This window comes from Salvelinus sp. IW2-2015, linkage group LG11 (genome assembly GCF_002910315.2).
Source record: "Salvelinus sp. IW2-2015 linkage group LG11, ASM291031v2, whole genome shotgun sequence".
NCBI classification, from domain to species: domain Eukaryota; kingdom Metazoa; phylum Chordata; class Actinopteri; order Salmoniformes; family Salmonidae; genus Salvelinus; species Salvelinus sp. IW2-2015.
In genome coordinates, this window is record NC_036851.1 from 13,753,197 (window position 1) to 13,775,915 (window position 22,719).

At 40.8% G+C, this 22,719-nt stretch overlaps 1 protein-coding gene across 1 annotated transcript in view; it reads left to right on the plus strand.

Annotated features, from left to right (window-relative positions):
- The first annotated feature begins 219 nt into the window (after positions 1–219).
- Positions 220–22,719, plus strand: part of LOC111969851 (forkhead box protein P1-B-like) — a 138,957-nt gene continuing 116,457 nt past the window's right edge. Inside the window, 2 exon segments of the mRNA XM_070445545.1 lie at positions 220–421; positions 8,819–8,885. The gene's annotated coding sequence lies outside the window, so the exon portion shown is untranslated.

Genomic DNA, 22,719 nt, shown 5'->3' on the forward strand with positions numbered 1-22,719 from the left:
TTGTTTCTGGACTGGTTGTGTGGCTGTTCTGGAGTGTGTTAATTTGTTCGGCTTGCGGAGGACAGGTAGGGTTCTCAGCAGGCGCCTGCTCCTCTCTGCCTGGTCTATGCCAGTCCTTCATTTGCTGAGTGTTTGTGTTTATGCAAAAGGGCCTCTTCCTGCATATTTAATCTAGAGCAAGGCACTGGCTTTTGTTGTGTTTAGACCACATACCTCCAGTCCCTCTGAGCACTGCAGTCAGGACTCCCTTCAGCTCTCTCACACTACAACTACTTCTACTACTTCTACTGCTACTAGCTACTACTAACACTGACAGGCTTTTCTTCAGTTTGAGAAGTGGATTGTAGACGTCTTGTTAAACCTGGAGGAATCTACATTCATGGTTCATTAATGTAATGAAACTCAGGCTCACCGTTCATGGGTAAGTCAGTAATGATTTTCATTTAGCATTTTCTCATCGTCTCTCGTCTTGTATGGGTTCATGTTGGGTGTGTGTCTGCTGTAAGTGTGTTCTGTAAGTGTTGTACAGAACTGTGCCGTAGGTAGAGATGCGTTCCTCTGAAGAGCTGAAGTTATTTTGGAGGTCCAGTGTTTTAGACTGAAGACTGCCTTCAGACGGACTTAAGGGCTGCCTGGCCGGTGGTCCACTAGTGCCTGCATAGAAGAGGCTTGCATTGTGTGAACTTCACTCCTGTTCTTTAGTTCAGTAGGCTCGAGCTGTGTGATTAGTAAAGTAGTGAATGTGCTGCTCTCACGGGTTCCTCTCACCTTCTCTCCCTCCGTCCGTCTTTGTCCGGGGAAATGGAATCTGCGGTTATTGATATTAATAGCACACAGGATCTGTGGCGGGTGAATGGAGGAGCAGGGCACAGAGACTTGGGAGTGGAAACGTGATATCGCAGGAGAGAATTGACAGTCCTTCTGTTTGAAAGGGTGGAAAGGAATTGGCCGTAGAAATAGCATTGCATAATCTGGCTGTAGGTTAGCCCCTTTGTGCTGTCAATGTGAGTAGGGTGCATATCTCCGTCTACACCGTTGTATTTTTGTGTGCTCGGAGTGAGACTTCTTGAGTCCAACTCTCTCTCTCTCCCTGTCTGCCTCTCTCTGTCCCAGCTAGAACTTCTCAATTGTAGGAGAAACCATATGAAAAATTGATTTTTTTCTGTTTGCTTCCTGGATCAGTAGATTAGAATTTGTGTAGAGCCAGAGTGAAGTAATTTGGGTATCCAGAGGAAGGGAATGCTCTATTCAAAGAGCTCTGTTAACATTTAAATAGTGTAAAGAAATGCGCAGCCTTGTTTGTTCTGGGTTAGGAGTGAAATTCCACTTCCTTGGTATTAAAGCGGCAAAGCTCTTTCTGTGTACTCTGTGTTTTGTTCTTAGCTCAGCAAAACGTGAGGGCAGGTCCAAAGAATCTCTGGGATCAGACAGGCTGACATTCAGCAGGCTGCACTGTTGCCTTTTCAGCTTACAGGAAGAAAAAAACTCCAAAAGGGCTTGAGGGAAGTTGGGTTTAATTGGTGGGTTTTGAGCTTGTTTGCGTGTCAGAAAGTGCTGTTGTTTACAGTCTATGTGAGTGTGCAATATAATGCCACAATCCTTGCCAATCGCATTGAGAGAGAAAATATGCTTGATATTTTTAAGCTGTTTTATGAGACGTAGTTACGTTTTCATTGAATCAGTCTGTCTTAATAAAGCATGAAAGAAATGAAGACAAAATTACTATTCAGTCAGCCCTTTAGTGAATCACAGCTGTAAACAGCTGCATTTGTTTCAGAATGAGTCATGCCTTATATCAGGGTTTTCCAAACTTTTTCACTCAGGCCCCCTTTCAGCATTGGGGAACACATGGGCACAAGCACTGTTCATGACACAAACTGTCCACATCCCTCTTGTTGGCTGAGAGAACATTTTAAATGTTTAAGCTTATTTCATGCAATTCTACACATTTTGTCATGGAGTGCAGAGAACATTTTGCCATGTTCTAATGCTAATGTGTATTCATGTGATATTTGAGTGGCTCAAACATCTATGGACAAAATCTATGGACAAAAAAACCTAGCTAATAAACGTTAGCTGACAATACAGTGCATTCGGAAAGTATTCAGACCACTTGACTTTTTCCAATTTTGTTATGTTACAGCCTTATTCCAAAATGAATGACAGAAAAAAATCCTCATCAATCTACACACAATACCCCATAATGCCAAGCAAAAACAGGTTTTTAGATTTTTTTTCAAATGTATTAAAAATAAAAAACTGAGATACCTTATTTACATAAGTATTCAGACCCTTTGCTATGATACTCGAAATTGAACTCAGGTGCTTCCTGTTTCCATTGATCATTCTTGAGGTTTGAGATTTGGAAAGACACATGCCTGTCTATATAAGGTTCCACAGTTGACTGTGCATATCAGAGCAAAAACCAAGCCATGAGGTCGAAGGAATTGTCCGTAGAGCTCAGTCAGGATTTTGTCAAGGCACAGATCTGGGTAAGGGTACCAAAACATTTCTGCAGCATTGAAGTTCCCCAAAAACACAAGGGCCGCCATCATTCTTAAATGGAAGAAGTTTGGAACCACCAAGACTCTTCCTAGAGCTGGCCGCGGGGCCAAACTGCGCAATCGGTGGAAAAGAGCCTTGGTCAGGGAGGTGACCCATAACCCGGCGGTCACTCTGACAGAGCTGCAGAATTCCTCTGTGGTGATGGGAGAACCTTCCAGAAGGACAACCATCTCTGCAGCACTCAAACAATCAGGCCTTTATGGTTGAGTGGTCAGACGGAAGCCACTCTTCAGTAAAAAGCACAAGACAGCCTGCTTGTAGGATGGAACTCTTTGGCCTGAATGCCAAGCGTCACGTCTGGAGGAAACCTGGCACCATCCCTAGGGTGAAGCATGGTGGTGGCAGCATCATACTGTGGGATTGTTTTTCAGTGGCAGGGACTGGGAGACTAGTCAGAATTGAGGGAAAGATGATGGAGCAAAGTACAGAGAGATCCTTGATGAAAACCTGCTCCAGAGCGCTTAGTACCTCAGACTGGGGACCAAGGTTCACCTTCCAACAGAACAACAACCCTAAGCACACCGCCAAGACAACGCAGGAGTGGCTTCGGAACAAGTCTCTGAATGTCTTTGAGTGGCCCAGCCAGAGCCCGGACTTGAACCCAATCAAACATCTTTGGAGAGAACTGAAAATAACTGTGCAGAGACACTCCCCATCCAACCTGACAGAGCTTGGGAGGATATGCAGAGGAGAATAGTGTCATGCCTGCTCCCGCTTTCCCTCCCTGGCACTCGAGGGTGCCAGGCTGCCCAGCACTACGCACTCCTGCCACCATCATTATGCACACCTGCTCCCCTCGTCACGAGCATCAGCGATTCATTGCACTAACCTGGACTCAATCACCTGTGTTATTTCCTCCCTTATATCTGTCTGTTCCCCAGCTTTGTTCCCCGCTTCAGCATTAATTTGTCATTTTGTTACCTGGTTCTGATGCTATTCCTATCCTGTTCCATGTCTGTGCTATATTAAATATTCACTCTCTGTACCTGCTTCTCATCTCCAGCGTTGGTTCTTAAAAAATGCTGAAGCTATCAAATGAATCATTGAGGTGTGCTGGCTTTTTAGTCTTGGTGGTGACATTGGGTCCGGGGCCGCCACCGATGAAACCAGGGGAGTGCCTCAGCTGGTTCGTCAGGCTTCCACACCCTAGCTGGTTCGAGAGGTTTCCTTGCCCCCAGACGGATCATCAGGCTCCCACATCTCAGCCAGCTCGCCAGGATCCCACGTCCCAGCGGGATCATCAAGCTTCACGTCTCAGCCGGTTCGCCAGGCTCCCACACCTCTGCCTGTTCAACGGGCTTCTACACCCCAGCCGGCTTGTCCAGCGCCCATGCCTCGGCCGGCCCGTCAGGCTCGCCCAGGTGGGACGCCGGGTGGCGCCCCCTAGAGTTGGGCTTCTGTCACGCCTGCTCCCGCTTTCCCTCCTGCTGCCCAGGATTACGCACTCCTGCCACCATCATTACGCACACCTGCTCCCCTCGTCACGCGCATCAGTGATTCATTGCACTCACCTGGACTCAATCACCTGTGTTATTTCCTCCCCTGTAGCTGTCTGTTCCCCAGCTTTGTTCCCCGCTTCAGCATTAATTGTCGTTTGTCGTTTTGTTACCCAGTTCTGATGCTGTTCCTCTCCTGTTCCATGTCTGTGCTATATTAAATATTCACTCTCCGTTACCTGCTTCTCATCTCCAGCGTCGGTTCATACAAATGTGAGAAACTCCCCAAATACAGGTACCAAGCTTGTAGCGTCAATCCCAAGAAGACTCGAGACTGTAATCACTGACAAAGGTGCTTCAACAAAGTACTGAGTAAAGGGTCTGAATACTTATGTAAATGTTATTTTTCAGTTTTTTATTTGTAATAAATTTGCAAGCATTTCAAAAAAACTGTTTTGCTTTGTCATTATGGGGCATTGTGTGTAGATTGATKGGGAGAAAAACCGAATTAATCCATTTTAGAATAAAGCTGTAATGTAACAAAATGTGGAAAAAGTCAAGGAGTCTGAATACTTTCCGAATGCACTGTAGCTTTCGAATGTCTGCAATGACTGACATGACAAGAGGGAAACTGATGATGCACTACCAATTTCGAAATTACACCTTGTGCATTTTACTATTACAACTTTCAGGAGTAAGTTAAAAGCAGGACAAAAAACTTTTAAAAATGACCCCTCGCGGTTTGGAACCACTGCCTTAGATTGTCCTGTGTTTCAGAGCACAGACAGTGGCTCTGAGTATGCAAAAAAGAAAAGAAAATTGTAGTATGCGACAATCGAGTATACTTTAAATGTCCTGATGTCATATTCATTTTGGCTTTGACAACAGCTGATCAGTTACATATGGGGATGCGCTACCGAAATCAATGAATAGTGATAAAGAACGCAATCGCACGTGACGCATTCTCAGTGTGTGAAAATAGAATGAGTTATAGTATGTGAATCTTCAAAAATCGAGTTTGGTTTAAATGCCAGGATGTTATACTCATTTCAGCTTTTCATCTATTAGAATTTGACGCACAGTTTTCCACAATGCGTTGGAAAAGGTGGGCTGGCTACGAGTGACAGGCCCTAGTTCTCTTCAAGTAGCCAAACAACAAAACTAGGCTACTTAATTGGGAAGATTCCGAATAGCGAAGCTTCTGCGGTGGTGTTCAAATGTAGTTTTTGTTCTCCTTAAAATGATCACGAATATTGCATTGTAGGCTACATCTTTGAAAACAGAAGTCTATTATTATTATTATTATTCGTTTTTTTTAAGTGAATTTCAGTTTTTTTAATTGAAAAGTGTTTCTTGTCCTTTTGGCCTTTGTCAGAGCTTTTAAACTAAATAMTTAACCATCTTTTGATTTCTGCATGTGTCTGCAACGGGGACTTGGGATGTGGCTGCGTTATTGATGTCATGTTAATCAGGCCTTTTGATTTGAACACATGGATTGTTTTAGTTTTGAAGGCTAGACTAACTATTYAATTTATGGATCAAGCCTTAGCAGTCATTCTGATCTCGTTCCCAATGATCAATGCTTTACTTTATTATGTTGCGGTTCTGAATTGACGATGCACCCGACTGTCAATGTTTTTTTGGTGCAATAGCCTTTAGATTTGTACTAGGCTATGTCATTTAATTTATATATATGTTACAGTACTTTGGCTTCACTAACAAAATATGTTGAAATGGATCCAAATGACCTGTTTCTGTCTTCGGTCCTTTTTTAATTATGGTAGATGGGCTATATGGGCTAGGGTATAGGTTGAATGTGATAGTCTGCCTATAACCAGCCTGAGTAGGCCTATAACTACATTAGGTTGAATGTGGTAGTCAACCTGTAACCAGCCTGAGTAGGCCTACTCTATCAGAGTTTAGAGAAAGTCATCGAATTGGAAATTAGCTGTTATCAGGCTGGTTAATTAATGCGATGCATGTCTGTTGAATTTGGAAAGATCCACCCGCACTCGGCCCCGCCCCACCTACTCAGCCAGTCAGGAGCCACTACTGCGTTGCGGCCGTGGCATACTGCATACTTTTTACTAAACGGTATGTGCTAAAGAGTATGCGACAATGAGTAAGTATGTAGTACGCTAGTATGGGTATTTGGACACGGCCAGTGACTAGGAAAATCTTCGGTACACACACCCTAAAAACAAACACTAATGTCCTGAATATAGATATCACTGACTCTGCACTGCCTATCCTGTTGGACACCCTCTTATTATCCTTCCTAAGCTCTTTATATACATCCACCACCCATTTACAGAGACCAATGTTAAACCAATCCAATGCTACGTTATGTTTTCACATAATGGTGTTTAGTTCATGGTATGATAAATAGACCAATCTGTGTAGAATGATGCAGCTAGCGTCACTAAGTGATCGAAACATGCTGGCTAGGCTGAAAGGACAGTGAGTGAGGAACCTCTGGCATGTCCTATTGACAGACAGCCATCGAGTTGGGCATCCATTAATATGGTAATGACGTGTGAAAGTTCATTAACGACCCGCCACGGAAGTAGCCACAAAAGTAGCCACAAATATCGTATTAAGCATGCTCAGAGTAATTAATGGAATAACTTTACTTTGTGGTAAATATTCATGGCCTCTTCTTTTCTGTCAGAATGGTGTGAAGAGAGTAGAGAGCTTGTCCATTAGAAGGGCTGAAGAGCCRTCCAGAGTGGATGTGGGGCCTTTTGTTCGGATTGGGTGCGTTTCAGTGGAGGGGTATTAATTCATATTTTGAACATGCGATCCTGCAACAAAGCCAGAGGCAGCATTGATAACATACCTAGAACATGAGAGCATATTATAGAGCATATTTTAAAGCAGTGACCTCCTCTCGCAAAGGGGTTCCACTTCACAGTTCTGTCTTTGTTCACATTCAAAAACATAGTCATACCACTCAAATAGTCTGAACCAAGAAAAAAAACATTCCAATGAGATGAAATACTGTGTATTTATGCATGCATCACAATCAAGAACAAGATTGTCCATGTAGTTGAACATAACGATAATGCTTATTTGTTGCTACGGCAAACTCCATTTAACACAACATACGCTGTAGGAACAGAATTGGCACATGCTTTTAAATCAAAGCAGTCTTTCTGTGTCTGTATCTCTGTCTTCCCAACAGATATGATAAGGCTTAGAACTCCCATGATGGACACTTTTGTTGTCCTTCTTTTTCTCCTCCCCACACAACATACATGTACCGAGCTGTCCGTTCAACCGCATTTTTAGATGCTCCTCGGCTTTCTTTTGTCTTAGGAAGTTGTTGCGTTTTGATTCATGTTCTTAGCCGAGCCCTCTCGCTGAGCGGTAACATAACCCACCTGGGTGGGTAATCATCTCAACCAGGAGTTATTCTGTTCCCTCAAATCTCAATGGTGGAGTGTGTGATGGGCTCCACAAACCCAACTGGGCAGAGCAGCATGCGCTTGTTTATCCACACCCTCAGCTCTCGGCACCCCCACCGCTCTAAACGCTACTATTACAGCCGCGTGCAGTTTTAAATTGACACAATTATCTATTTAAGTGTTACAAGATGTGCATTATATTGCGGAGAAGGAGGGGGGGGAAAAAGCACTGACACAGTTGCTATCAGAGTTATGTTGTTTCCTTTTTTCTCTCCAATACACATTTTCTATCATTAAAGTGATGGAACATTTATCTAAATGGATGTTATGCATTGGGTAAACTCATTTAGTTCCCTGGGCCTTTTCAGGTGATAGGGATTAATGATGTTTAGTAGTTTGAAACTGAAAATATCTGTCATTTGTCACCACTTGGCCATTGATTTACGATGTCATTGATGATATGTTAATTTAAGTGTAATGAATCAGAATAATAAGAGTTGTGTAAGAATAGTTCATTTTTAGATAAACACTTTAGACCTGCACAAATGCCTGGCCACAGCTTTGACTGCCAAATGTAAACTTCACAAAGGAACAGTGTCAGAGAGTTGGATTTTTTTTCATATTTGGATATGCTTTAATGCTTTTATTCAAATGCTTCTGAGATATTGCCCATAGTCACTTTTCAGTTTACCATAAAAATACGATTGTATTTCTTTTTTGGGGGGTTGAGTGCTCAGTATAGAGTGCACAGTGCATGCTGAACAGCTAGTGCCCTCCAGAATGTTCTATTATTCCAGTAAGCATAAGACAGGTGTGCTCTTCCACCAGGTGGAGTCATCTTTGACAACGGCAAGGGATATAAAAAAATGTTCTTGCAAATAAATGGTTCATYTTCATTTAACAGCCTCATTGTTCGCTTTATTGTCCTCCACAGCTACAGTATAGTGAACGACTGTACTTACGGTATCAACCAGATGGAAATGTACAGATGCGGTAGACAACGAGACTAGGATAGCTACGTGTGACTTGTAGCCCTCTGTTTGATGCTGATGGTTACACAGAAGGTAGACTCTATACATCTACAACCACTCTGAGAAGAGTCTGAAGATTTATGACACCATTAAAAGGAAAGACAAACAAAAACAGCTGGATGGAAAAACAAAACATTCTACTTCTTTATAATTACCCAGGAAAAGTGTTATACCTGTTATTTCTGTAATTGTGATCAATCCTGATCATTAGCAATAAGCAGTTGAGTGGCCTCATACAGCAAACTGTATTAATAAACATTGATTTTGTCTGTTTATCTTTCAGCCATTTTATTTGTGGTGATTGCTGATGACAAATGCGGTAGTTAGTGGCAGTGATTATTCAATAACAACCTCTAATTCCCATGTCCTCTGTCTTCAGGGCAAGGAGGCTGAAGTCACTACGCTGGAACTGAAGATTGCTTTAAACAAGCAAGTCCTTCTAGAAGGTAAACACACAATTATTCATTAGATTTCAAACTCAATGTTGAGGGTGAATGTTGTATCAGATTGGCTTAATAAATAACTGCTGCAGTCTGGTTGCCTTGTTTGTACATTTGGTGAAACAAAAACCTTGCTCTGAAGGTTCACTGTCAAACATTTGAAAATCTACATGGTGACTAAGTGTTGACATTTCTCATCATGATCATGCTATGATGAATCTATGCATGACTTATTTTAGTTGATGTTATACAGTACAGTTTGTTATGTAAGCAGAAGATGAGGTCTGTAGTGTGTAGTAGACTTTTGCATGTAGAGAGATCAGATATACTGTATATCTTAGAGTGCAAATATAGGTTGGTACATATCTGAGTAGTTAGGGCATTTTACCTAAAAGCAGTTATTGGCATGGAATTTCTATGTTTCCCCTCAGTACCGTCTCTCAGTCATGATATAGTGTATCACAGTCCCTTATGAGAAAGAGTAGATTAATACATGGTTACATATCTACTGATTATTTAGCCAGGTGACCTTGTGTACCTTTGAAAGCTCACCTTGTTTGCTTCCATTTCATGGATCTCTTGGTGGATCAGTGTGATGTGTATGCTCCTCACAACCCTGTCAATATCTCAACTAGAGGTCGACCGATTAATCGGAATGGCCGATTTAATTAGGGCCGATTTCAAGTTTTCATAACAATCGGAAATCGGTATTTTTGGACACCGATTTGGATGTGTTTTTTTTTTACTCTTTTATTTAACTAGGCAAGTCAGTTAAGACGCTAGCGTCCCACCGGCCAACATCCAGTGAAAATGCAGAGCGCCAAATTCAAATAAATTACTATAAAAATTTAACTTTCATGAAATCACACATGCAATACACCAAATTAAAGCTACACTTGTTGTGAATCCAGCCAATGTGTCAGATTTCAAAAAGGCTTTACGGCGAAAGCAAACGATGCTATTATCTGAGGATAGCACCCCAGGAAACAAACACAGACAATCCTATTTCAACCCTCCAGGCGCGACACAAAACCCAGAAATAAAGACATAAATCATGCCTTACCTTTGACGAGCTTCTTCTGTTGGTACTCCAATATGTCCCATTAACATCACAAATGGTCCTTTTGTTCGATTAATTCCGTCGATATATATCCACAATGTCCATTTATTTGGCGCGTTTGATCCAGAAAAAAAACGGTTCCAACTCGCGCAACGTGACTACAAAATATCTCATAAATTACCTGTAAGCTTTGTCCAAACATTTCAAACTACTTTTGTAATACAACTTTAGGTATTTTTAACGTAAATAATCGATAAAATTTAAAACGGGATGATCTGTGTTCAATACCGGAGGAAAACAAATTGTAGCGCGCTTTCAGGTCACGCGCCTCTAACAAAGAGTACACTTCTCTCTACCCTCATTCTGAACAGTGCTACTTCTTCATTTCTCAAAGGAAAAACCTCAACCAATTTCTAAAGACTGTTGACATCCAGTGGAAGCGATAGGAACTTCAGGAAGGTCCCTTAGAAATCTGGATTCCCAATGAAAACTCATTGAAAAGAGAGTGACCTCAAAAAATTATCATTCTGAATGGTTTGTCCTCGGGGTTTCGCCTGCCAAATAAGTTCTGTTATACTCACAGACATGATTCAGTTATATGCATATCTTAGCTTCTGGGCCTGAGTAGCAGACAGTTTACTTTGGACACGCTTTTCATCCGGACGTGAAAATACCGCCACCTATACCAGAGAAGTTAACTGCCTTGTTCAGGGGCAGAACGACAGATTTTTACCTTGTCAGCTCGGGGATTCAATCTTGCAACCTTATGGTTAAGTAGTCCAACGCTCTAACCACCTGCCTCTTATTGCACTCCACGAGGAGCCTGCCTGTTCTGCGAATGCAGTAAGAAGCCAAGGTAAGTTGCTAGCTAGCATTAAACTTATCTTATAAAAAACAATCAATCAATCAATCAATCATAATCACTAGTTAACTACACATGGTTGATGATATTACTAGTTTATCTAGCGTGTCCTGCGTTGCATATAATTTATGCGGTGCGCATTCGCGAAAAAGGTACCTAACCATAAACATCAATGCCTTTCTTAGAATCAATACACAAGTATATATTTTTAAACCTGCATATTTAGTTAATATTGCCTGCTAACATGAATTTCATTTGTGTTACTTCTCTTGCAACATAGTCAGGTATATGCAGCAGTTTGGGCCGCCTGGCTGTTGCGAACTTGTGTGAAGACTATTTCTCTAACAAAGACAGCCAACTTCGCCAAACTGGGGATGATATAACAAAAGCACATTTGCGAAAAAAGCACAACCGTTGCACGACTGTACCTAACCATAAACATCAATGCCTTTCTTAAAATCAATACACAGAAGTATGTATTTTTAACCTGCATATTTAGCTAAAAGAAATCCAGGTTAGCAGGCAATATTAACCAGGTGAAATTGTGTCACTTCTCTTGCGTTAATTGCACGAGTCAGGGTATATCAACAGTTTGGGCCCTGGCTCGTTGCGAACTTATTTGCCAGAATTTACGTATTATGACATTGAAGGTTGTGCAATGTAACAGGAATATTTAGACTTATGGATGCCACCCGTTAGATAAAATACGGAACGGTTCCGTATTTCACTGAAAGAATAAATGTTTTGTTTTTCGAGATGATAGTTTCCGGATTCGACCATATTAATGGCTCGTATTTCTGTGGTTATAATTAAGTCTATGATTTGATAGAGCAGTCTGACTGAGCGATGGTAAGCACCAGCAGCTCGTAAGCATTCATTCAAACAGCACTTTTGTGCGTTTTGCCAGCAGCTTATGTTACTTCAAGCCTATCAACCCCAGAGATTAGGCTGGTTTAACCGATTTGAAATGGCTAGCTAGTTAGCGGTGGCGCGCTAATAGCGTTTCAAACGTCACTCACTCTGAGACTGGAGTAGTTATCCCCTTGCTCTGCATGGGTAACGCTGCTTCGAGTGGCTGTTGTCGACGTGGTCCTCGTTCGAGCCAGGTAGGAGCGAGGAGAGGGACGGAAGCTATACTGTTACATGGCAATACTAAAGTGCCTATAAGAACATCCAATAGTCAAAGGTATATGAAATACAAATGGTATAGAGAGAAATAGTCCTATAATTCCTATAATAACTACAACCAAAACTTCTTACCTGGAATATTGAAGACTCATGTTAAAAGGAACCACCAGCTTTCATATGTTCTCATGTTCTGAGCAAGGAACTTAAACGTTAGCTTTCTTACATGGCACATATTGCACTTTTACTTTCTTCTCCAGCACTTTGTTTTTGTATTATTTAAACCAAATTGAACATGTTTCATTATTTATTTGAGGCTAAATTGATTTTATTAATGTATTATATTAAGTTAAAATAAATGTTCATTCAGTATTGTTGTAATTGTCATTATTACAAATAAATTTAAAAAATCGTCCGAATAATCGGTATCGGTTTTTGGTCCTCCAATAATCGGTATCGGTATCGGCGTTGAAAAATCATAATCGGTCGACCTCTAATCTCAACGTGTTGTGGCCCCAGGATGTGAGCAGGTAGGCTGGATTGATCCAGTGGGGCGAAGTGGGGTTGTTAACACATCAGGAGCTCTGGGCTTCAGAGGAGCACCGTGTCTGTGTTCTGTCTCTCACAGCCCAACAGACAGTGATGGGTTTTACCATGCCAGCCCTTCAGCTAAAGGGAGGGGCACAAACCCAGGTTTAGTCCTATAGACTGTTAACAGGGAGATGCCAAACTAYTTCCATAATATTATGTTGTGACTAACCGCCATAGGCCAACACTACATAGAATTCAGTGGTCTTAACAGTGTGTAACAAAGTTGTGACAATTAGCTTGAAGTCATATTGTATTTTTGGAATTTGAGAGACAAATAAATTATTTGGATGGGAAATAGGTTCACCAACAATCGAATATGTTCCTGTGTTAGGTTCAGAGGGACTCCACATGTATAGAGTCAATTTCACGCCTTAAGTATTGAATTAAAAATGAAATAAATCGTAAGCATGAAAAATTAAGTAGAATATTTTTGAGAAAAAGTGAATTAATGGATGTTGAGATCTAAAGCTAAATCTGTAAAATTGTAAACACAAATAATGATATCAAAAGCAAAACCCCAGAACATGCAAGCAAATCATTTTTAATCTAGAGCAACACTCTAATTTAAAATAAGAACAAATTATGTATGACTGTTTGACTGTATGCTTTCCATAAACCAAGTAATTAATCTGTCCGTAAAGGGCGTAATTGTCACACCCTGACCWTAGTTATCTATGTTTTCTTTATATTTTGGTTAGGTCAGGGTGTGACTAGGGTGGGTACGTTAGTTTTGTATTGTCAAGGGTTTTTGTATGTCAAGGGTTGTTGTACATCTAGGTGATGTGTAGGTTTATGGTGGCCTGATATGGTTCCCAGTCAGAGGCAGCAGTTTATCGTTGTCTCTGATTGGGGATCATATTTAGGTAGCCATTTTCCCTTGGGTATTTGTGGGTTCTTGTCTATATGTAGTTGCCTGTCAGCACTCATTTGCATAGCTTCACGGTTCGTTTTGTTATTTTGTTAGTTTTGTTCAGTGTTCATTCTTATATTAAAGAAGAATGTACGCATACCACGCTGCGCCTTGGTCTCCTCCTTTTGACGGCCGTGGCAGTAATGTGATTTCAATCTCACAATGAATGTCTCCAGCTAGATAAACAGCTAGCGACAGTAAGTTACATATGTAATCCACAGGACTCGTGTAAGAGTGTCATCGTGTCATGGTGGATAAACAAATTCCTGGTCTAAATACAAGGATGGACAGTAGCTAGCTAGTTAACTGGAGACATTCGTCATGGGATTAAAATCACAATGGCCTATTCGAATGTGACAAGCACTTGGTTTAATAAAAACATATGATAAAACCTTTCACTACGGCTGGAAGTGACTAGCTACAGGCATGCAGTCTTGCATTTCATTCCATTTGGCTAGCTATTAAGCCAGCCAACTAAGCTAACGTACCTCAGAATTGTCACGGGTCAATAATGAACGGATATTAGAAGCGTATCTATCTAATACATTTCATGACAAACCATGTAACTAGATAGGTAAACATATTAGTTAAATGGGTAGAAATAGAATCGAAAAAAAGCTACCCTCCCCTGTCTATCCTGCTCATTGATTGGTTTAGGATGAACCGTCACTCCAAAACTTGTGGACCAATGGAGTCGCATTATCTACGCCTCCCTCTAAACCCCACCATCACAATTTTTGGGGTGCCAAAAGCGTAAGCAAAGAAACAAGACGAAAGCAAAGATCAGAGTAACCTAACCAAATGTAGTAACTGCAGGCAAGAGTGTAGGCTAAATTGATTCAATAGGGTTGATTGTTGGAAAAGTTTTGCTCACACTTTTATTTTTTTTGCTTTTGATATCATTCTTTATGTTTATAATTCAAAAATGTTTGCTTTCAATTATTTTGTTGTTTGATCTCAACATCCATTATTTCACGTTTCCTCGAAAATATAATTTTTACATTTGAAACTTTCTTTTTCATATTTACGATTTATTTGACTTTGAATTCAATTCTAAAGGCATGAAATTGACCCCATACACATGACATAACTCTTTAATTTTAGTATTTGAATAAGGTTGTGCGTTTCTCACTATCAGAGGAGGAGTGGGTGTTGTGTTTGCCTTGCCTGCTCCCTGAGGAGGCTAGTGGGAGGAGCCATAGGAAGACAGGCTCACTGTAAAGACTGGAATGGAATTAATGGAACGGTATCAGACACATCAAACATTTGGAAACCACATGTTTGACTCCATTGATTCCACTCCAGCCATTGCAATGAGCCCGTCCTCCTATACCTCCTCCCACCAGCCTCCTCTGCTATCACCCCAGTGTGCTAAACAGCCATATACCCCTATCTGATCGAGTTCAGCCAATCACTTCTCCATTTGGAAAACCGAGGTCCTCGGATCAAAGGGGGAAAAAACAAAACACCCTGTCTGGTATTTATCTTGACTGCATTCTCTGCTCAGTGTTCTGAAGCAGGTCCTCTCCAGGCCCACAGCACAACTGCTTTCTCCAGATGTAAGATCAGGACTGAAATCTTTCAAATGATTTAGTAATTCATGTTAATGTGCCAAAATCAGCCTAATTATTGACACAACTTTCCAATGCGATTTTGTGGCAGTTTATAGGATTAACATGCTTCGGTCTTTAAAGCCGTTTTGAAGTGCAATGTAGTTGAAAGCGGAAAAGATACTCTTATTATTTTGGGGATGAGAAACAGTATGCTTTGTGTGTGTGTTTGTGTGTGTGTATTTGTCAGTGCTCATGTATGTATGTCTGCACATGCTTGTCATTTCTTTATTTGTTTCGGGATTAGGAATTAAAGCAGTCTGACAAAGGGGATGATAATAGTAAGGATGACTCTGGACCAGATAGTTCAGTTATCACTATGCTGTATGGTGTTCAGGTTCAGAGCATGCTTCATGCAGGTCTTAGTTTCTCTGCCTATTTCCATGTGTTGGTGGTGCTGAAGTCAACAGACGAAGATGCCCTATTACAAAATGAAGTTCTCCCTCAGAAGATCAGTGTATGTTTCTGTTTAGATGCCTTTTGAAATGTTCTTGTTTCTGTTTGAGCTTCATTTGAAGAACATGTCACACAAACAGTTGGCAGCTTGCATTACTCGCCACGCTGCTGTGGATTTGAATGCCTCTGAAGATCAAGTTACTTTTCTAATCTGCTGCTTTTTATAGGAGTATTAAGGATAAACAAGACAATTCATGAGTCCTACCAAAGAAAGGTCGCATGTGGAATGTTGCATGTTGGGAAGAAGAAAGCTCACATAGTAGTTCTCTTGACTGTATGTATTGCTTACTTTAAAAAGTCATTTCATTTCTTTATATCAGCATCAAGCTGAAAAAATTGCCATGTATTATAGGGTTGGTAAGCTTCTAATTCTGTGGCATTTACAGCTGGCTGTGTTTCCATGCATTTATAACACTTTGATTCTTAAGAGTTCCTTTAATCGCTTTTGCCGTGCTCCGAACATAATAAACAACTTGCTGTTGCTAAAGTGCCACATGGGGGAGATTGCTAACAAGAAAGTTAAACGTTTCTGCCACAAGCAGTTTTGTCACTGTGTTTTTCATGCTCTCTAACTACTGTAATCTACTCTCTCAGTGCTTGGCTGCAGTACAGTAGTTAAAAACGGTGACAGGCAAAATAGCTGCGAGGCTTCTCTAGTCGGCTGTCTAGCTGTAAGAAAATGAATTGTTATCATGATGGGTACAAAAACATTACAATGGAGACTAACATAAAAAGCAACACTGGGTTTTATATTGACCTGTTTATCTAGATTACAGGATATACCAGAGCCTACTAAACACCCACCTGCCCTCTGTCTTCTCTCTATCCCCAGTCACAGCACAGCAGCCCTTATCAGAATGGACTCTGGGAGATATTCAAGATCATTTTTGTCTAGCTAAACGGGTTGCACTGGTAAATGTATGCTGTATTCAGAATACAGCATGTCATAGTGAATAGAGCAGTATTATTTTCTCTTGCGTCTCCTGCACTTATCTTCTCTTGTAAAGTAGAAAGAATTGTACTGATCGTGTTATCATAGATGTGTTATCTTGAAGCTACTTAAAATAAATACCTTTTTAGGGGGAAATGTTTGGCAAGTTTCAATCAATTTTTCTATCAGCAGCACACAGACATATTTGTTTATTTTTGTGGTTTGGGACATATTGATAGGTGTATAAAATCAGCTCTTTCTGGGAGATTGAAGACCTTTTATGATGTCAGGCTGCTATCAGGTGCAGACGTGTAACGTGACACTTTGTGTGAAATTAACTGCGGCAACAGTAGTAAGCAAATTCCACCCGCAGATGAGTAGTTTTACAGCGCAACTAAAAGAAAATCACAAAAGTGAATGTAAAATCTCCAAAAGACTTTGGCCTGCTCTTTCCACCTCAAAAAATTTGAAATTGAATTAATCAGTTTGATTGATTTTAAGACTTAAATGTTCAGAAAAAGTATTACCTATAACTTTTTGAGAGGGTCAAGGCCAGCAACACCCATATTGATATTACCATATTAAAGAAATGGTGTGTCCTCTGGTATAGATACAGCCATTGAGAGGTCTGATTAAAGCTGCTACTTTTTCCCAGTTATATCAAATTCATATTTTCTGACTTGTTCTACGCATACTATGGAGAATTTTGGGAGTTATTTGGGAGCTATTTCTGGGCTTTGCAATCAGGCTTAGTTTTATGGGAACGGAGTGCAGAGAAAATAATAACTATGTAGCGAAGGAAATTTCAAAAAGTGCCTATGTTGAGTTGATAATCTTGGTTCTTATTTGGACATTTTTGACATTGCTGAATTCACTTCATGGTCAATATCACTTTGGCAGTCCTTCGGGCTCTCCATTTATTTGAGAAAACAAATCCCTTTTACGGATAAAGCACCTGGTGTGGCTACTTAATGGAATGGCTTTAGAGTTATGTAAATAAACAGCTTGCATTTTCGGTGTGAGATTAAGAGGACTGGGAAGGCTGCTAGAGAGCGTGAGTATGGAGGGAGAGATAACTAAACAAATAAAGTTGACACATGGAATAAGTATTTTTTGGGTGGGGGGGCGCTCAATGTATGGCGTTCTAGTTAATGTTACCTTTTGGTTGCTAGGGCTTGGTGGACTGTTAGGCTAGGGTTGTCTAGACTCTTTCAACAGCCGCAATGTCTTAGAAAGGCCCATGAGTCTAAGACGCAAGACTTGGGTTGGCTGGGTTTGGGTGTTGGTTACAACCAATGAGTTGTATTAAGGGGAGTTAGATTTGTACAGTTTAACACTAGAGTAACTTGGCCCCTGTTGAGGTAGCAGTGGGTAACCATTAATGGATTAAGGATGTAGCCATGCCTTATGTTTAACCTTGAGAAGATAACCAGAACCATGACAGGGAGTGAAAGGAGAGGAGAACAAGTGACCACTGAAACAAAGTAGTATGAGTGTTATATTACATTCAAATAGCTCTCCGTGCTGTTTAGATTAGTGAGAAATGGAACCCTCTGACCCAAACATATCAAATAATATCCTTTTTAGTTTATTCAGCTGCAAGTTTGCCAAACTGCTCTAATTCACGTCATACATCGTTGCCAATTAGGTTCTCCTCTTGTTCCCCTTGTTGGATTGGCAAATAAATTAGAATGTTAAAATATTTAAAATGTTGAATTAAAATTAGACAGTTAAACGACGCACACGAAGCGGAACACTTTTTTGAGGGGGAGTGGGAAGCTTTTTCATTCAAAATTGGAGTTTATTTAATGCAATCCAACAAGAAAGTCAGGCATTTTTAAACAAATATTTATTTACTGGGCTTTTGCACCGGTTTCAGTCTTGGCTCTTACATTGTTTTCATWGACAAAGTCTCCCTGGCCTAGGAGAAAAAGTACAGGGCCGTACAGAGCCCTGAAAACAGGACTGACAAACACCATTAGTTGAAAAATTTCCATCTCATTGCAACTATGTTATTGTTGACTTTACCGTACACGTCCTAATATGGTTACCTCCCTGCTAAAGCAGCCCAGCACAGAGCCGAGGGGCCCTCGCAGGGAGACGCTTTTAACTGCCACTTAGACAATAAGAAACAAATGTCACAGCTCGGCAAAAAGGCCCAGCTTTCACAGCCTTACAATACTCAACCTTCCATGGTGCTTGGCTCAGGCTGCTGTGTGATATTTATCCACTCTCCCATGTTACCTGTTGCTGTGCCCTCTCACTCTATCCCCGCCAGCCTGCCTCCCCTACTCTCTCTTGTGCTTGCTGTCTCTCTCTCTCTCTCTCTCTCTGTCTATCTCTGTCTCTCTCTTTCTCTCTATGTCTATCTCTTTATGTCTCTCTCCATCTTTCTATCCGTCTCTGTCACTGTCTATGTGTTAGCTGTTGACTGATCTTGACTGATCTGTCTCTGTTTGCCTTGTTTAGTTATTTATCAGGGGGAATAAGATTGATGTGTTTAGAGTGGCTGTTGTCTCTGCCGCAGAGCAGAGGCCAGTTCAGCTGCAGGTCATGCCCTGCCCAGGCCCCGGCCCCTATCTGATCTGCTCCCTCAGCCAGGGTGTTTGAACTGGAGGCAGCATCTTACTGACACCAGAGGCCTTCTTATTCTCCACTCTGATGAGATCCCCTCAGTCCACATATCGTTTGAGTCCTGAGGTACAACAACAAATCTTTATTCTTGTTTAGAATGTTTTTCTTGTCTATAGACTGAAGATAGATAGTCTTGGCTGTGAGCTGTGTTGAATGTGTCGAACTGTCAATGGTTCTGTCACAATAGGCTTTGACTGATACCTGTCGCTCAGCTCCCCTAGAGGACATTGAGAATCCTTTCATTCATTTTATATGTAACATCGCTCTACTCAGTCTTCCCAGACCTGTACCCTGTAGGTAGTATTACCGTATTCCATTGGTGGATTAGGTGGTAGGTTAAACTAGCCTATGATTTCAGATGCATTTCTTTCTTTTCCCTTGTTGGTTAAAGATGTTGGCAGCCTCACCTCAATCCTAAAATCCTCACGTTTATGATATTTGCCCAGCATGATCTGTGCCCATGGATGAATGGGAAGATGGGACATGTGGAATGTTGAAGGTCAGTGTCCATGATTCACACAGGGATAGAGCGTAAGAATCCTTGTGAAAATACTTGGGCTGGGATCAAACAGATGTTATGTGATATATTCTTAACATTGACCTTTAAGTGCATTTCTCTCTTTTTACTAGCTTGTTCCATATGTTTAGGAAGACCAAAGTGGAGTGGGCCTTTAAAATACATTCAATTCAAATGGCAAGTAAATGTTTTTTTTTTGTGTTTTTTTATGTGTCTATAAATTTAGGGTGTGTGTAAGCGGCAAAGTAATAGGTTTCAGAATCATTACATAACTTGTTCGAAAGTTGCTATGTCTGCACGTGTTTAAACACAGTTTTCTAAATGAAATGAAACACTGTTATTTCAAGATGTAAACCATAACCACCTGGTCTCAATTATTAAGGTAGTGGGTTGTAATGTGGGTTTACCATCAATGTCTGACCTGGTAACTAGCTGTGTTTCTACCTACATTACTTTCTACCTCACAGCATGTGAGCGGGGCGGCAGGTAGCCTAGTGGTTAGAGTGTTGGGCCAGTAACCGAAAGGTTGCTGGATCGAATCCCTGAGCTGACGAGGAAAAAAATCTGTCGTTCTGCCCCTGAACAAGGCAGTTAACCCACTGTTCCCCGGTAGGCCGTCATTGTAAATAAGAAGTTGTTCTTAACTGACTTGCCTAGTTAGATAAAGGTTACATGTGAATATGTTTGATAGTTCAGTGTTAATAATAATTAGTGAGTGATTGGTCCAGTATTGTGATCAGTGGGAGATCAGAGCAGTATGGAGAGGCTTGGTATAGAATGTGTAATACCCAGTGAATAGGTTGTTATCAATAAAACGTCACAATACGTCACAGAGCGTTCAATTTGACTGCTGGGGGGCAAGGTGACCCCCCCGCTCCGCTAAAACCATTGACAACTGTATGCCGTTTTCAAGGGATTGTTAAATAAATTTACAACTATTTGGTTTCAATATCATCACCTCATGAAGAGCATAGGCAGAACTATACATTTCTGGTTATTCCACTTTTTAGCTCTATCATCAGTTATACAGCAAGTAACTGCTTGCTTTTCGTGATCAGTAAACATCAATTGATCATGTATTTTCAGATATGCGAGGGTAGGTATTTGGCGTATTTGGCATGTAGCTAGCTTGCTAGCTAAGCAAACAAAATGCTTCATCAGAGATTAGGCTTTTGGAAAGAGCTTGACATCGGCAAGGCCTCGTCCTGGTAAAGTAGTCAGTGTGACAACTGTCATCACCGCTATAGATGGCAAGCCAATATAGCCATCCAAGTGAATTCCCTGAAAGTTAGCTTGTATCTAGCTATATTGACATGATCTGTTGTTAGCTACTGTAGCTAGCCAATTTGATGTGGTCCATTAATCAATGTAGCCATTATGTCTGTCAGCAGCGATCGGGATTAAACACTCTTAAAAACAGTGTTGAAAAGGGGATCATGTTGAAAAGGGGATCATGTTGAAAAGCGGATCATGTTGAAAAGCGGATCATGTTGAAAAGCGGATCATGTTGAAAAGGGGATCATGTTGAAAAGTGGATCATGTTGAAAAGGGGATAACGTTGGCTAACTTCGCTAGGTAAGCCTACGTTGGTTGGAGGGGGAAAAAGTACATTAGGTCTACTTACCACTGTTTAACCAACTGTACAAAGTTTCTACCAGTAGCTTGCAAAGTAAACATTATCAGCTAACAGTAGGCTACATCGACAAATGCGCCCTTCTGCTGCTTGAAAGGCAGATTCCACAAAGGATGGGAAATGAACCTAAACCACTCGTACTTGTCTGGTATAGTTCACTTTTATTTTATATCACTCAGATATCCAATTAATAGTAGCCAATATTCCGAGATATCGTGAGGCTACCCTACGTATCTGAAATGACGTGATTGATGTTTTCTGATAATGAAAAGCATGCAGTTACTTGCTGTATAACTGATGATTCAGATAAATGTGTGCAATTGTTTTGCATTGAATCTGACATGCTCTTCAAGAGGTGATGATATTACAACCAAATATTTAACATTTATTTAACAATTGCTTCAAAACGGCAATCAGTTGTCAATGGTTTTAGCAGTGCTGTGTGTCTCCTTTGCCCCCCAGCAGGCAAATCCCCGTCAGGTTGTCATTTATTATGAATTATTACAAGCCTAGTTAAAATGTACTTCTTTGTTGATTTCATTTTGGTTTTGAAGTATGGTATTTGAAGTATTCTGCCTAACAATATTTTTCAAATTTTTTGTTTATAAAACATTTGTATTTATTGTTTTATAAAAACATTTGGTGGGGGAAATAAAGCCTGCCCTATCTGATGTTAATGAACTTTGTGGGGAGGTTGTTTGCTGACTTCAAGGTCAGTTTCTGAGAATGGCTGCACGTTTTGTTGTAAACATATTTACAGCCAAAGATGTGTAAACATTGTATACAGGTGGAGAGGCAATACTGGTAGATTTTTTTGTAATGACCTTTCCCCCCTGATACGTGCTAAAAGGCAGCATGTGTATGTGTGTTAACTTGTATTTGTGTTAAAGTGAGTGCACTAGCAAAAAATGTCCCACAAAGCATAATGATGTGTCTGCTCTCAATATGAAGCTGCTGAGAGAGAGAGAGAGAGAGAGAGAGAGAGTTGAGCTGAGGAATAGTTGGGGTATTAAATATGAATTAATGGAATGTTGCTCAGGCACATCTTTGGGTGTAGTGTAGTGTTGAAAAATAAAACGTATGTTGCCGGCTACCCGCTGTGAAGGTGCATTTGGACTTAGTATCCTTTAATTAGAAGTGAGATATTAGCATTTCATAGGGCTTTACGCTGGGCGAGGGAAAGGCCGGCCCGAGCCTTCATTAGCCAGCCTCTCTGCATGTGATGAGCGGCGTCATTAGCTGATGGAGTGGATTTGCCCTAGCTGTACCATGAAAGGCACATCATTTACATACTTTCAAGGAATAAGGCCTTTAATGGATTCCTCAATGAATAAAATAAAATGCCACTTCTTAAAATGTTCAAGAATCAGTTTCTGATAGTGTACATCACTAGCCAGCTACTTCTTTTGTTGGATGGATGGAGAAAGGCAAAAGGGGACAAAAGAGGGAAGAAATACTGGGAAAGAGAGCTGAGATTGACTTATGTTTGAAAYTTAAGGCATCGGAATTCA